This window comes from Nicotiana attenuata, chromosome 5 (assembly GCF_001879085.1).
Source record: "Nicotiana attenuata strain UT chromosome 5, NIATTr2, whole genome shotgun sequence".
NCBI lineage: Eukaryota > Viridiplantae > Streptophyta > Magnoliopsida > Solanales > Solanaceae > Nicotiana > Nicotiana attenuata.
In genome coordinates, this window is record NC_031993.1 from 8748914 (window position 1) to 8762883 (window position 13970).

Genomic DNA, 13970 nt, shown 5'->3' on the forward strand with positions numbered 1-13970 from the left:
CCCCTAGAACCTTCTATATTTGGGTTTTAATTTAAAATTCAGGAACTTGGTAGTATTACTTGACCAACAAGGCATGAAATGAGGGGTCTAATTAGCTGAAAACAGAAAAATAAAAGGACCAAAGGCTAAAAAACCTAAGGTCTGAGTTACCCTAGTAACTTGCCTATAAAGGCATTGTTACTTAGAGCTGAAGGGAGATTTGGGGGGGAAGCATAAAAAAAAACTAAAAAGTTTCTGCAAACTTGAAGCAACCAAAATTCCGAAAAATCACTATTCCATTGAAGTTTTTAAGGTAATCTTAAAGCTCTAAGTCCTGAATTGAAGCTCCAGCTTACCTAAGGTGGAAAAATGGTTTGAATTTCCTTGTTTTTTGTTAGTCGAAGTTTCAGAAGTTCCTGGGGCCATTTTCAAGTTGAATTTGATTCGTTCGAGCTTGGTTTTTGGGGTTTATTGGTGTTGTTCATTTGAAACTAACTACTGGGCTGCATAGTATCATTTCTGGGGTTTCGAAATTAATTCTAAATTGCTGCTGACTGCTGATTGCTACTGGTGACTCTGCCTTCCTTTTATTTTCCTCAATTTCCAGGTACATTTTGGCCTCAAATGCTGTATGAAGTATGAATCAAATGTGTAATCAAATTTGAGGAAAAGAGAAAAATGTTACACATGTTCCTTTTTTTAAAAAAAATTCATTTCATATTATAAGATTCATGTTAGATTTACTTAGTTTTATCTAGTGTATCTCAAAAACTTGCAAATATGTCTGTTTAACTTAGGCTCCATAGCAGTATGAAAGTTTTATAGCATGGACAGATTGTTATTTTTAATAAGAGGATTGTGAATTCATGAACGCCTATCCTAGTAGTGTTAATTCTGACTCACTGTAATGGTAGTAGTGTTAGCAGTATCAAGTCATACCTGTTGGATGTTTGAAAGGTTTAGTATGGCAGTAATTGGTCCAATGTTTGAGACCTGAGATCAGGGAATTAGAATTCTGAAATCTGTACATTTTCTTTTGTTCGAAGATGCTTAATCACTGCAGTTTTGTTGCTGAATCCCATAAATGCTTGTAGTGATTCACTAGCTTAAACATGATTTAAATAGGAAATTTGACTTTAAAATTAGTAGTTGTTTGATTTAATGAATCTGAATTTTTCATTTGTTACAAAATTTGTTAAGCCTGGTTTTGAAATAAGTTCAGCATTTGAAACCCAATTGAGGCCCAGCTGTGGTTGGGCCTGTCTTTGAACTAATGGAATGCAACAAACCAGCTGCCAAGCAAACGAAAATGGGCCAGTTCTTAAGGGCCCAAAATATTGAGCGGTTTTCAGCTAAGGCCCAACGTGAGGCTGCTTCCTATAAAAGCTGGCTGAAGTTTCCTCAGGCCTGGGCCAAATTTTCAAGGCCCAAAATGCTGGAGGCTGGAATTCCTTTAAGATCATTAGGATTAATTTTGTAACATAAATTCGGGTTTTCAAGTTAGGTAGCGGGCTCAAACTAAGAGGTTTTTCCTTCTGTTTGAATCCGGACTTGAAATTGAGGCCGGATTTTATAATTAACTAAGGCTCTTTAGAGACAAAATTAAATAGAAAATCGTAGTTTGCTTTAGGTTGGCCTTTAAATAACGAAACGAGGTGCGCCCCGCCAAACAAAATGCATAAATTGCGGGGACCTCTTTAAATACTTATATTAAAATACTTAGAATTCGGGACGTGCCGTTTAGCAAATTTTCACGGCCTCCCGCAAAGACAATAACACGTTAGTCGCTTTAGACGCGCTTTTAATAATGTTACCTTCCTAAATACGGGTGTGCATTTCATGCAACCCAAATCCAAATCCCAAAACGTTGAATAAGAAGGTGTCGAGGATCCGGGTGCATTTCATGTGACGTGATCAAAAAATACGTTTTTAAACGACGTTCACTTTCTTAAAATTTTTTAACTAAAAGCGGTAAATATTTTAAAATTGTACTATATGATTAAACATGTATAAAAATCAGATTTCAGCCATTTATAATAATTTAAGCGACCGTGCTAGAACCACGGGATCCGGGGGTGCCTAACACCTTCCCTCGGGTTAACAGAATCCCTTATTCACAATTTCTGGTTCGCAGACTCCAAATGGGAAGTCGATAATTTTCCTCGATTTGGGAGTTAAGCTAAACCGGTGACTTGGGACACCAAAAGCCAATCCTTTCCCAAGTGGCGACTCTAAAAAATAAATAAATAATCCCATTTCGAATAATGTCGCTTTAAATGGAAAAACTCCCTTATACATTATCCTTCGGGGTAGGTGTGTAAAAAGGAGGTGTGACAGCTCTGGCGACTCTGCTGGAGAATCGAACCCAGAATTTCGATTCAGGGTTCAAGAATTCGAGCTTAGTATTATTGTTATATTTGGCTTTATCTGATTTTTCTACATGTTCCATGCTATATGTGCTAAATGTTTTACTGCTTTGATATTCATTGAATTGTATATATAAACTGTTACGAATCCCTTCCTCTTTCTGAGTCATCTACATCATGGAGAAGGGTGCACTTCGTGTAGCTTCTCTTCTGTTTAGAGTCTTTCCCATTTAGAACGAGGTTTGGATAAGTTGCTAAGCCGGCGGAGCTTCTGTATCCTCGGTATGCTGCCTCCCCCTCGGCTCGAGTTGTCCGCTCGGGTAAGTCAGGTCTAGACCAATAAACCTAGGGTTAAACCTAGAAGAACAAAACCTCATGTCGGATCCCTAGTAGGACGTTTGTTTGCATCATGTGCATTTGACTTAGGGGACTCAACACAGGGGTTGGGTCCGTCTAGGACAGGTGACCTGAAATAAATTGACCATCCTGATGCATCTTATGTGCTACTTGCGCATTTATTTGCTCGGCTTTGCATGTTGACCGGCTTGTCTAAATGAGTGAAAATTGAGAAAATAAGCAGTGTTAGGACTAAGTGAGGGTGACCATTTGTTTTGAAAAGACCCAATGCCCAAATAGTATCGAAATGCTGCCGGATTTTTGAAAAATGAAAAAACAAGAAAAGAAAAAATATTTGAAACATAGAAAGAAAATTGTTATAATTTTGATTTTGGCAAATCTGCCCGAACTACGCTGGTTTGATTCTCACCGGACGTGAGATACGTAGGCAACCCTCATCGGGTCCAACCACCCTTTTGCAAAAAATAGCCAAAAAAATGTCAAAGATTTTAATTTTTGTCAAAAAATAAGTCGGGTGATGCCATTCTTGTTTTAAAATAAGCCAAATGTCCCCAAAAGGACGCCGGAAGGCTATTTTTGCAAGAACAGCCACCCTGAGCCATTTTAAATGGTTTGCGGACACAGCCTTAAAATCTTCCTTCCAGAAGTGCTGAAAGGCCGTATTTGCAAACCCAAGTCCTTGTTTTCTAAATAAAGAAATTTTTGCAAAAATAGCCATTTTCCTTTGTTAGGTCAAAATAAGTCATTAAACCCCTTTAAATAAATGTGCAGGATGAATCCAAGTAACATTGAAACCTTCTCAGTCCTGAGTGAGATCCTTTTAAAGCTCCATATGTGGTGGAATGATTTGGGGAAAGGTAGCAGAGAAACCGTGATCAAGGTTTTGGGTGGTCTCGTCGATTTGTTAAACATCAAACCAAGAAAGGATATTATTGAGGCATTGATACCATTCTGGGACCCAACTCGTAACGTATTCCGGTTCTCGGATTTCGAGCTTACGCCCACACTAGAGGAGATTGCGGGATATGCGGGTCTCAACGGAAACCTCAGGAGTAGATACCCATTGGCCCCGAGACCGGTAACCGTTCACAGATTCTTGGACCTGTTAAGCATTAGTTGGGACATTCAAGACCCGCATCTAGCAGAGGGGTGTTGCACATTGCATTTCTTATATCACCGGTATGTCAACTCGAAAGGTTTTGAAGAACCCAACACCGGTTTGACATATGCCGGGAACAAAGATAAATGGGAAGCCCGACGGGGATTAGCATTCATGGTAGCTTTTCTGGGGGTTGTGGTTTGCCCAAGAAAAGACGGTCACATAGACCTCGGCCTTGTAGGAATGTTGGATGTGGCCATAAAGAAGCCTACTAGCACAGTGGTTCCCTTGATTGTGGCGGAAATATACCGAGCTTTGACCATGTGCCGAGAAGGTGTGAAATTCTTTCAGGGTTGCAATCTACTACTACAGCTGTGGATACAGGAGCACCTTTGTCATCGCACGGGGTACATGAACTATGGTTTAACCGGACTAAGTTGTGTTGCGGAATTCGGAACCAGGGTAACAGGCATTGAGTTCCCCGAGGGCACTGAGGCTTGGTCGTCATGCTTGAGATCTTTGACTGCGGATAAAGTTGAATGGGCTTTTGGATGGCTTCCCGCTACTGAGATTGTGTACACATCGGCAGAAGTACCTTATATTCTTTTGATGGGCGTTCGAAGCATCCAACCTTATGCTCCCTACCGAGTCCTGAGGCAGCTAGGAAGATTCCAAACTGTTCACAATGATGAGGACCTGAGCGGACAAATCATTGAGTTAGGCCCGAAAGCTGCATTCCCGGAAGGAAAGATCCGACAAATATGGAATGAGTGCAGGTACCTTGAGCCTAAGACTATAGTACAGGACCGAGCCAGAGGCGAGGTAGATCCCAAATACTTGGTCTGGTTTGGTAAAAGATTTCAAATTCCCGAGAGACCCGCCAAAAGGCCACATGTACAACAATTCACTAACGAGGTCCATGTGCAATGGGATTGGTTAGCCAAAGAAAAGGAGTACAGGGCCCGAATAGGAGCATTGGAAAAACAGGTTCAGGATCTCCGGTTTGAAAACAGCTTGCAAGCCGCAGCCGATGAAGGTGACAAAAAGAAACTGACCCAAGAGAATGAAGCTCTCAAGGCTCAAATCCAACAAATGAAAATAGCTGCTAAAAATCAAGAAAGAAGTCGGTCCGATGAGAGGTTGATAAAAGGGCTGAAGAAGCAAGTCTTAGAATGTCAGGAAGAATTGGAGAAATCCGAGGGGAACATGGCAAGACTTCGAGCACAATGGGCAAAGAAGACCGAGGAAAGAGCCCAGTTTGTACAACAAATGAAGAGAAACTACGAGGGAACCATTGCTAACATGAAAAGAAAGATGAATACTCTTGAAGAAAAGGCAGCTCGGCGGGACAAAGAATTTCAGGCCGAGAGGGAACAATGCTATGGGTTAATCGCCGAGATGGAAAAGGAAATAAAATTGTTACAAGACCTTCACTTCCAGGATTCTCAGGTGCTAGAGGCTCGTACCCAACAGATAAGTCGACTACTCCAAGAAAAGGGCCAAATCAGGGAAAGAATCAGAAGCATTGCAAACTATATTGTTATGAAGTGTCAGGACGGTGAACGGATGGGTCGTACTACTTTATTTGCTTCAGTGATGATATTTGTTCAACATGTCATGAATGATTTGGAGCAGTTGCAAAGGGGTCTTGCCCGCAGGCCCGCGACGATGCCGAATGACGCCCCGCGTGCCCCAGGATTTGAAGCTTTGATATATTCCTAGTTAATTGAGTCTGTATTTTTGTTTTTGAGTCTGTTTTTGTAATTTCCTTTTTTTTTCAAGAAAAAGAAAACACAAATAGTCTAGTAGCTTTTGTAATCGCAGTTGTTATTAATGAAAAATTGAAAATTCCCAAAAAATTGTTTCCTTATTTTTGCATTTATTTGCAAGAACTACGCCTGGTCTGATTCATGCTGGGCCATGATACGTAGGCAATCTACATAAGATTCGACCATAACCTTAAGAAAAAAAAGAAGGAAAAATACGAGGGAAGGAAATAAAAGAAAAACAAGAGAGAAAGAAACGTAAGAAGAGAATAAGGAATCGAGAGAAAACCACGGCAAAAGAAAAAGGAAAAGCAGAAAATGAAAAATAGAGGGAAAGGAAAAATGAGAGAAAAACAAAAAAAGAGAAAGAAAAGTCGGGATGACGCATGCAACCAGTGCAAACATGTAGACATCCGTTTAACTGTATAGGTGCATCACACCCCAATGTGTGATTACCTATCTGTTACTTGTCTCAAACTAACAGTGTGTTGCTGTCAATTCCAGCCTAGCTTTTAGAAACGGTGGTTGGTTGTGGTAAGCTGGCATCGCATCAATACTTTACCAGATCGAAAGGAAGTGTAAAAATGTCTACAAAAATGACTTTGCCCGCAGTTCCCATCTCTGAGGACAGCCCTATCTCGGGGATCCCGGCATCTGAGTCTGTCACAGCTGAAGAGAACCGAATACTACGTCTCCGACTCATGGAGATGTAGGACGCATGGACCAATGGAAGAGAGCCTCCAAGTGCCATCCCTAGATTTCCTGAATTATTTCCAAGATCCGGGGGTACTTCCAACGTCCCCGTTAGCCACCCAAATACTCCGTTGATAGCCTACTATGACCGCTCATTTCATAGGAACACCTTCGGAGGTTCGCCGCCAGGTGTTCTCAGCAGGAGCAGCTCCTAACATCTTCATTCGAAGCCAAGGCCCGCCTTTGATCCCTCAGCTTTCACCTTCCAAAACCCTGTCTTACCAGTGGATCCTCCTCAATATCCCACATATAATTACTCTCAGCCACCGCCATTTGAGCTTACGCCAGGACAATATCAAACTCCCAAAGCTCCTGAACAAGATGAGATAGCGAAAAGAATGAGAAGCCTTGAACAGAGTTTGAAGAATATGAAAGGTTTGAGTGGGCAAAAGAGTGTTTCTTATACAGATCTGTGCATGTTCCCTCACGTGCACCTGCCCATGGGTTTTAAAACGCCAAAGTTCGAGAAGTATGACGGGCACGGCGATCCCATTGCTCACCTTAAAAAGTATTGCAATCAGTTGCGTGGGGCTGGCGGAAAGGAAGAGTTGTTGATGGCATACTTCGGAGAAAGCTTAGTAGGCATTGCCTCAGAATGGCATATGGACCAAGATGTCTCACGATGGCACATTTAGGACGATCTTGCCAGAGATTTTGTAAGGCAGTTTTAATACAACATCGACATCGCACCGGACTGGAATTCCTTGGCAAATTTGAAAAAGAAGCCCCCGGAAAGTTTCAGGGAATATGCTATAAAGTGGCGCGAACAAGCCTCGAGGGTAAAACCTCCCATGGATGAGGTAGAAATGGTCACAGTTTTCCTTCAGGCCCAGGAAGCAGATTACTTCCAGAATATGATGTCGTCCATGGGTAAACCTTTTGCAGAGGCGATTAAAATCGGAGAAATGGTAGAAAATGGTTTGAAAACGGGCACGATTTTGAGTCAGTCGGCCATCAGAGCAACCTCCCAAGCCATCCAAGGCGGGTCTGGAGGAATGGCCAAAGGTAAAAAGAAAGAGGAAACAATTATGGCCGCATCAGGGGGAAGAAGATATCGGGCTCCTAGACCTGTGTTCTCTGAAAGAACCCCTCAACACTACTATCCTCGTGCTGATATGGCTTATGCTCCCCCACCTTATGCGGTCATGAATGCTCAACCTTTCGGCCGACCGCAACCACAAGTTAATAGAAATCAACCTCCATTCCAAAGAAGCTAGCCTCCTCACCAGAACCACTACAATCCCCAACCACCATAAAATAATTTCCGTCCTCGGGAACCACCCAGAAGACCAAACATTACACCAATTGGTGAACCCTACTCCAGTCTGTTCCCGAAGCTCGTCCAGATGAACCTGCTGCAACCCATACCCCCAAATAGGCAAAACCCGGACTCACCATCCTATCAACGGGGCGTTCGATGTGCTTATCACTCAGGAGCTGAGGGGCATAGTACTGATAACTGTTGGACGTTGAAGAAAGCCATGGAAGACTTGATAGAACAAGGAAAAATAGTGTTGAGGGATGAAGAAGCCCCGAATGTGACCAACAATCCATTGCCCGCTCACAACAAGGAGTTTGATCCGGCCTTGAAAGCCATAATTGCTATTGCCGACGCAGAAAAGAAGCCCAAGGTACCCCGAAGCAAGAGAAAGGGGAGAAGAAGAATAAAAGTGTCAAAACTGAGCCTGAGAAGAAACCTGAAACAAAAGCAGAGATGGAACCTCCTAAGAATGGAATTCTGTATGTTCCGCGAGGACACCAAGAAAAACCACTAGTTGTTAGTGCTCCAAGGAAGTTTGAAGTAAAAAGGGGAACGCAAATGTATGTGCCAAAAGGAGCTTATGTGGTACGGGGGACAATTAAGCCGCCTCGGCTGAATGAGCCAGTGGTTATTGGACGCGTACCACAGAAGCCAATGACAGACCCCTCTGCGGTGCCATGGAATTATCAGCAAACAGTGGTTACATACAAGGGCAAAGAAATTTCGAGAGAACTTCCAGGGAAAACCTCTGTTGAGAAATATTCAAATGTACAGGAGGTAAACAATTCTACACGAAAGCGCTTTCCGTCCAAGAAGCCAGTGAGTGCTGAGGACGCAGAGGCATTCTTCCAGAAAATGAAGATGGCTGATTATGAAACAGTGGATCAATTGAGGAAATATCCTGAACAAGTGTCCCTGCTATCATTAGTGACAAAATCCTCCGAACATCAGAAGATCCTGATGAAAACTGTGAATGAGGCGTATGTGCCAATTGAAACTTCAGTCGAACAGCTCGAAAGGATGGCAGAAAGATTCTTCGCCGTCAACCAACTCTCGATTAGTAAAAATGATTTGCCTCCAGAGGGAGCGGCCCACAACAAAGCCTTGCATCTGACTGTCAAGTGTGAAGGTTACTATGTCAAACGATTCATGGTGGATGGAGGCTCAGGGGTTGACATCCGCCCACTCTCCACATTGCAAACAATAGAAATCGGGACGGGAAGGATTCGTCCTAATAATGTTTGTGTAAGAGCTTTTGATGGCATTAAGAGGGATACCATCGGTGAAATTGATTTGATATTAACCATAGGTCCGGTGGATTTCAAAGTGACCTTCCAGGTGTTGGACATGGATACATCTTACAATTTTCTTCTGGGAAGGCCTTGGATACATGCTGCGGGAGCCGTACCCTCCACTCTCCACCAAATGGTGAAATTCGAGTATGAAGATCAGGAAATCGTGGTCCACGGAGAAGATGAGCAGTCCATTTATCGTGACCCATCTACCCCATGCTTAGAGGCGAGGGAAGGAAGTGAGCATATTGTTTATCAAGCCTTTGAAATTGTGGTGGCAGATCAGCACGAGGAGGGAAATCCTTATCCGCAGCCTTTCCTGTCTAATGCTTCAATCATGGTAGCCAAAGAAATGATTAGACACGGTTTCAGGCCGGGCAAGGGTCTTGGAAAAGCTCTGCAAGGGATATCTAAGCCCGTGACCCTGCCAACAACTGAAAAATTCTTCTGGATAGGTTTTCACCCTACTCCAGATGATGTAGAGTGGGCGGCTGAGAGAAAGAAAGATGGATGGGTCTTGCCACAACCATTGCCACATCTGTACGAGACTTTTGTTAAGCCAAAATACAATAAAGAAGAAGAGGATGAGGCCTTTACGGCCGAAGAGATTGAAGAGATATGTGGGGAAATGAGAAAGATATTATACGAAACCCACATGGTTCAGCCGGGAGAAGGCTCCAGCACCGCTGAGGTGCTGTATATGGGACCAAGCGTCAAACTGCAGAATTGGAAGGCTACGCCATTCCCAATCAGGCGGGAGTCCCGGTAGACTAGCCTGCCACTTTTTCTGCATCCCGAGTTATTCCAGGGTGTAACTCGGATGTTTTCTGTAGTTTCTTGTCTTTAAATTCCTGAATGTGAACCCTGTTATCTTCAAAATTCCAAGAAATGAAATCAATATTTCATCGTTCACTTTTCTTTATTTTTTTGCTATTTTTTCTCCTTCATTTCTTCTCCTTAGCTCTAATAATGCAGCTTTAAATAACATGACATGCTTGCGGACTTCATGCCTAGATCCCAAAACGTTGTCAGATCTTCGATATAATAAGTCAAGAGCCGAAATGCAAAGAAGGTAACTTTGAGGAAATAAAACAAAGAATTGGAACAACTGAAGGAACATTGGTTCGCCGGTTGGAAAGTCCCATTCATTACAACAAAGAGTGTGCTGTACTCAGGGCGTATCCGGGCAGTTGTACCAACAAAGAATGGCCCGCGCTTACAACAAGAAAGTGCGTCCCAGGAGTTTTGAAGTGGAGCAACTCGTGTTAAGGCGCATTCTCCCTCATCGCCAGGAAGCAAAAGGAAAATTTGCTCCTAATGGGAAGGGTTCATACATCATCCGGAAAGATTGCCGAGAGGAGCATTGTATTTGGGTGATATCGAAGGAAATGATCCCAAAACAGTTGTGAATGCGGGTGCGGTAAAAGGTACTATGTCTAGACCTTCTACGATAATGACTTTGTGCAGTTGAGATGACGNATTGTATGTGGGAGATATCGAAGGAAATGATCCCGAAACAGCTGTGAATGCGGATGCAGTAAAAAGGTACTATGTTTAGGCTCTCTGCGATGTTGGTTTTTGTGCAATTGAGATGACGAAGGCTTTTCGTCTCGCTATCCAAACACTATCAGCCCTTCGCAAACCCACTTGAGCCGGTACTCTTCTTTGGTCACCCCCTTTGGAACCCGGAAGTATTATTGAAAAAAAAAAGAAAAAAAAAGAAAAAAAAAGAGAAAAAAGAAAAGAAAAAGAAAAGAAAAGAAAGAAAAAAGAAAAAAAACAAAATAAAAGAAAATATGATGAAAAGAAAAAGGAAAAGAAAAGAAAAAATAAAAACAAAAACAAAAACAACCAAAAACAAATGTTTTCCTGAACTACGTCTGACTCGATTCCGAAAGGATACATAGGCAGCCTCTCTCTGGGGTTCAGTCACACCAAAACAAAAATCCCAATTCCCCCTAAAAATTGAAACTGGGGCAGATGATATAATGGTTCGGCCATGAATCCGCCGAAATGGTTCCAAAGTTGTAGTTCCCCCCTAAAATCCTTTTACCTCAAAGACCGTATCCAAGTCCTTCCGATCAATTGGCAAAGGTAGGGAAGTGAAAAACATCATTGTTGGAATCTGATACAATTCAAATTGAGAGAAATAAAATGAGAGTCTTATCGGTGAAAACCTTCGGGCACCATAAGGCGACGGTGAGTAGAGAAAATGAAAATGAGAGAGTCCGCTTAGTGAAAACTCACAAAGAGCACTATCGGGCGACGGTGAGAAGAGAAATAAGAGAGGTCGATTGGCGAAAATCCGCAAAGGGCGCTGTCGGCCGAAAAGAAGACATCTCACCACTGAAAGAGTCCTGGCAAGGTTCCCTGGCTTAAGAAATGCGGATCAATGGGTTCACGAGAAGTTGGAAAGTTTGTGTGGGTCGGGCATCCAGTCCAAAAAGCATGTCATGTTCATTTGAAGTCGGCATGCACACCCCCAGATAAGTCCTTCTTTTCCCCCGAAAGGGACGCTTCTCTTTAAACTCATCTGCTCGCCTTTTGTATATTTCTTCCTTGAATCCCTTTCGGTTTAACTCTGATTCTGGGAATTATTACAAAGAAAAGGTAGCAGGACTGGTTTAATAGGGCTCCGCCTGGCAAAAGTCAAAGAAAATACCCAGCCTCAGCGGGTGCGTCAGGCCAATCCCGACTGGTCATGGTGTTTGATGCTTTCAAAGTAAAGATATTAGAAAGGAAAGAAAGTCAAAGGCAAAGGTCCTAAGAGCAGAATAAAGTGAAAAGGCCAGAGCCCACACGGGCAAGTCATCATGAAGTCCTAAAGTTGAGTCCTGTCAGTTTGAAAAGAGGTTCCTCCTCAAGACCAGCAAGCAGCAAAGTTCTTAACGAAAGTTGGGCCGGGATCAAGCAATTGAGATGATCAAGGCCACAAAACCAACCACCGTTTCAAACTAACAAATTGTTCTTTGTTGAAAACAGGTCTAATTCAAAGCAACTGTGCAAGAAGCAAGTGCATTCCAAAAGGAAATGAAATGCGCATGCGTTGAAACAGTTTTACAGCACGAAAACGACCAAAAAGGAAGTTCACCCCCAAATTCTTTCATGCGTTTTGCTAAGTAAAAAAGGAAAACATATAAAAAGGAAAACAAAGGAAAAAGAAAGATGAAAAGAAATGAAAATGAAAATCCCAAAAGAAAAACAAATCATGATAGCATAGGACCCCATTCCTTAAATATCCCGGCATAACCCGAGGATCCCCCCGGCATAACCCAAGAGGCTTTTTTCTTCCCAAATCCCGGCATAACCCGAGGATCTCCTTGGCATAACCCAAGGAGATTTTTTCTTTCTAAATCCCGGCATAACCCGAGGATCCCCCTGGCATAACCCACGGGGCTTTTTTCTTTCCTAATCCCGGCATAACCCGATGATCTCCCTGGCATAACCCAAGGAGCTTTTTCTTTCCAAATCCCGGCATAACCCGAGGATCCCCCTGGCATAACCCAAGGAGCTTTTTCTTTCCAAATCCCGGAATAACCCGTGGATCCCCCTGGCATAACCCAAGGAGCTTTTTCTTTCCAAATCCCGGCATAACCCGAGGATCTCCCTGGCATAACCCAAAGAGCTTTTTCTTTCCAAATCCCGGCATAACCCGAGGATCTCCCTGGCATAACCCAAGGAGCTTTTTCTTCCCAAATCCCGGCATAACCCGAGGATCTCCCTGGCATAACCCAAGGAGCTTTTTCTTTCCAAATCCCGGCATAACCCGAGGATCTCCCTGGCATAACCCAAGGAGCCCTTTTCTTTCCGTCCAGGCATAACCCGAGGCCCCAGTTTTTCTTTTTCCGACATAACCCGGTCATTTTCCAGCATAACCTGGATTCATTCACAAGGATACACAATCCTGATTTCATCGCTTAGATATGTGTCACAACTAACTCACGAAAATTTTCCTAATGAAAACTGGGGCAGAAAATTTCGTTCGTTTGTTTGTTTTGGTATCTTAAGCAGGTTGACCTCAAGACATAGGGTGCGAGATGACCGATGGAATGAGTCTCAATCAAGAATAAAGAAAAGAAGAAAAAACAAAAAGAAATTAGCTCAAATGTGAAGCAAACAAGGGTGTGGATTGCTCAAAATCTGATTGAAGTCACCAGCTCCGCTGATCCCGTTTTGACCCAATGCTGCAGAACGAAGTAAACACCTACAACTTGCGAGCATCAAGATTCAGATCGGAGTCCACAGCAAAATCAGCTAAGACTCAAGATCAAGTTTCAAGATAATTGTAGATAGGAATCTTGTAACTCATAGTTGATAGGCATAGCTAGCTTAGCTTTGATTTTCCTTTTGGTGTAATAAGGAGGTCAGCAAGCAGTAGCAGCAGCAACAGCAGTAAAATCACAGCTTTTGGTAGTCCCAGCTACCAAACCTTCCAGAACTACACTGACCTGATTCCTTTATAGCTAAGGATATGTAGGCAACCTTTGAAGCAGGGTTCGGTCAAACGGTTTTCAAAAATGCTTCTCATGGAGTGCCAAGCAGGCAAAAATCTCTCACGATTGCTCATTTATCTTTGCCCGAAAACCCTTCGTGTCTCCGAGTAAAGAGGGGCAGCTGTGAGCACGTGATTTTTGCCTCGCTTGAATTACTCCAATAGAATTCTTAAAATTAGGATTTTCCTTTTATTATTTGATTTAATTGCTTAATTTTGTGTGCATTTTTATTTGTGCGTGCACGTTTAGTTTTAAATAATTCATAAGAATACAAAAAATAGTGCATTTGCATTTAGGACCCAATTTTATATTTTTGTTTCATTAGTTAATTTACATTACAAGAAAATGGAAGAAAATAACCAAAAATAGTCCATTTTTACTTTTAATTTTGATTTTTCTTTAGTTTTCTCTTAAATTAGGATTTAGTTAATTTTTGAAATTTAATTAGTTTAATTTTAGAGTTAAATCAGGTCTTTTAATTAATTTTATATTTTCCACAAAAAATAAAAAAAAATGAATGAAAAAAATAAAGAGAAAATTTAAAAAAAATAGGAGTCTTAATAAAGACCCAGGTTTTGGGCCATTCTTTTAATACATCAGCAGC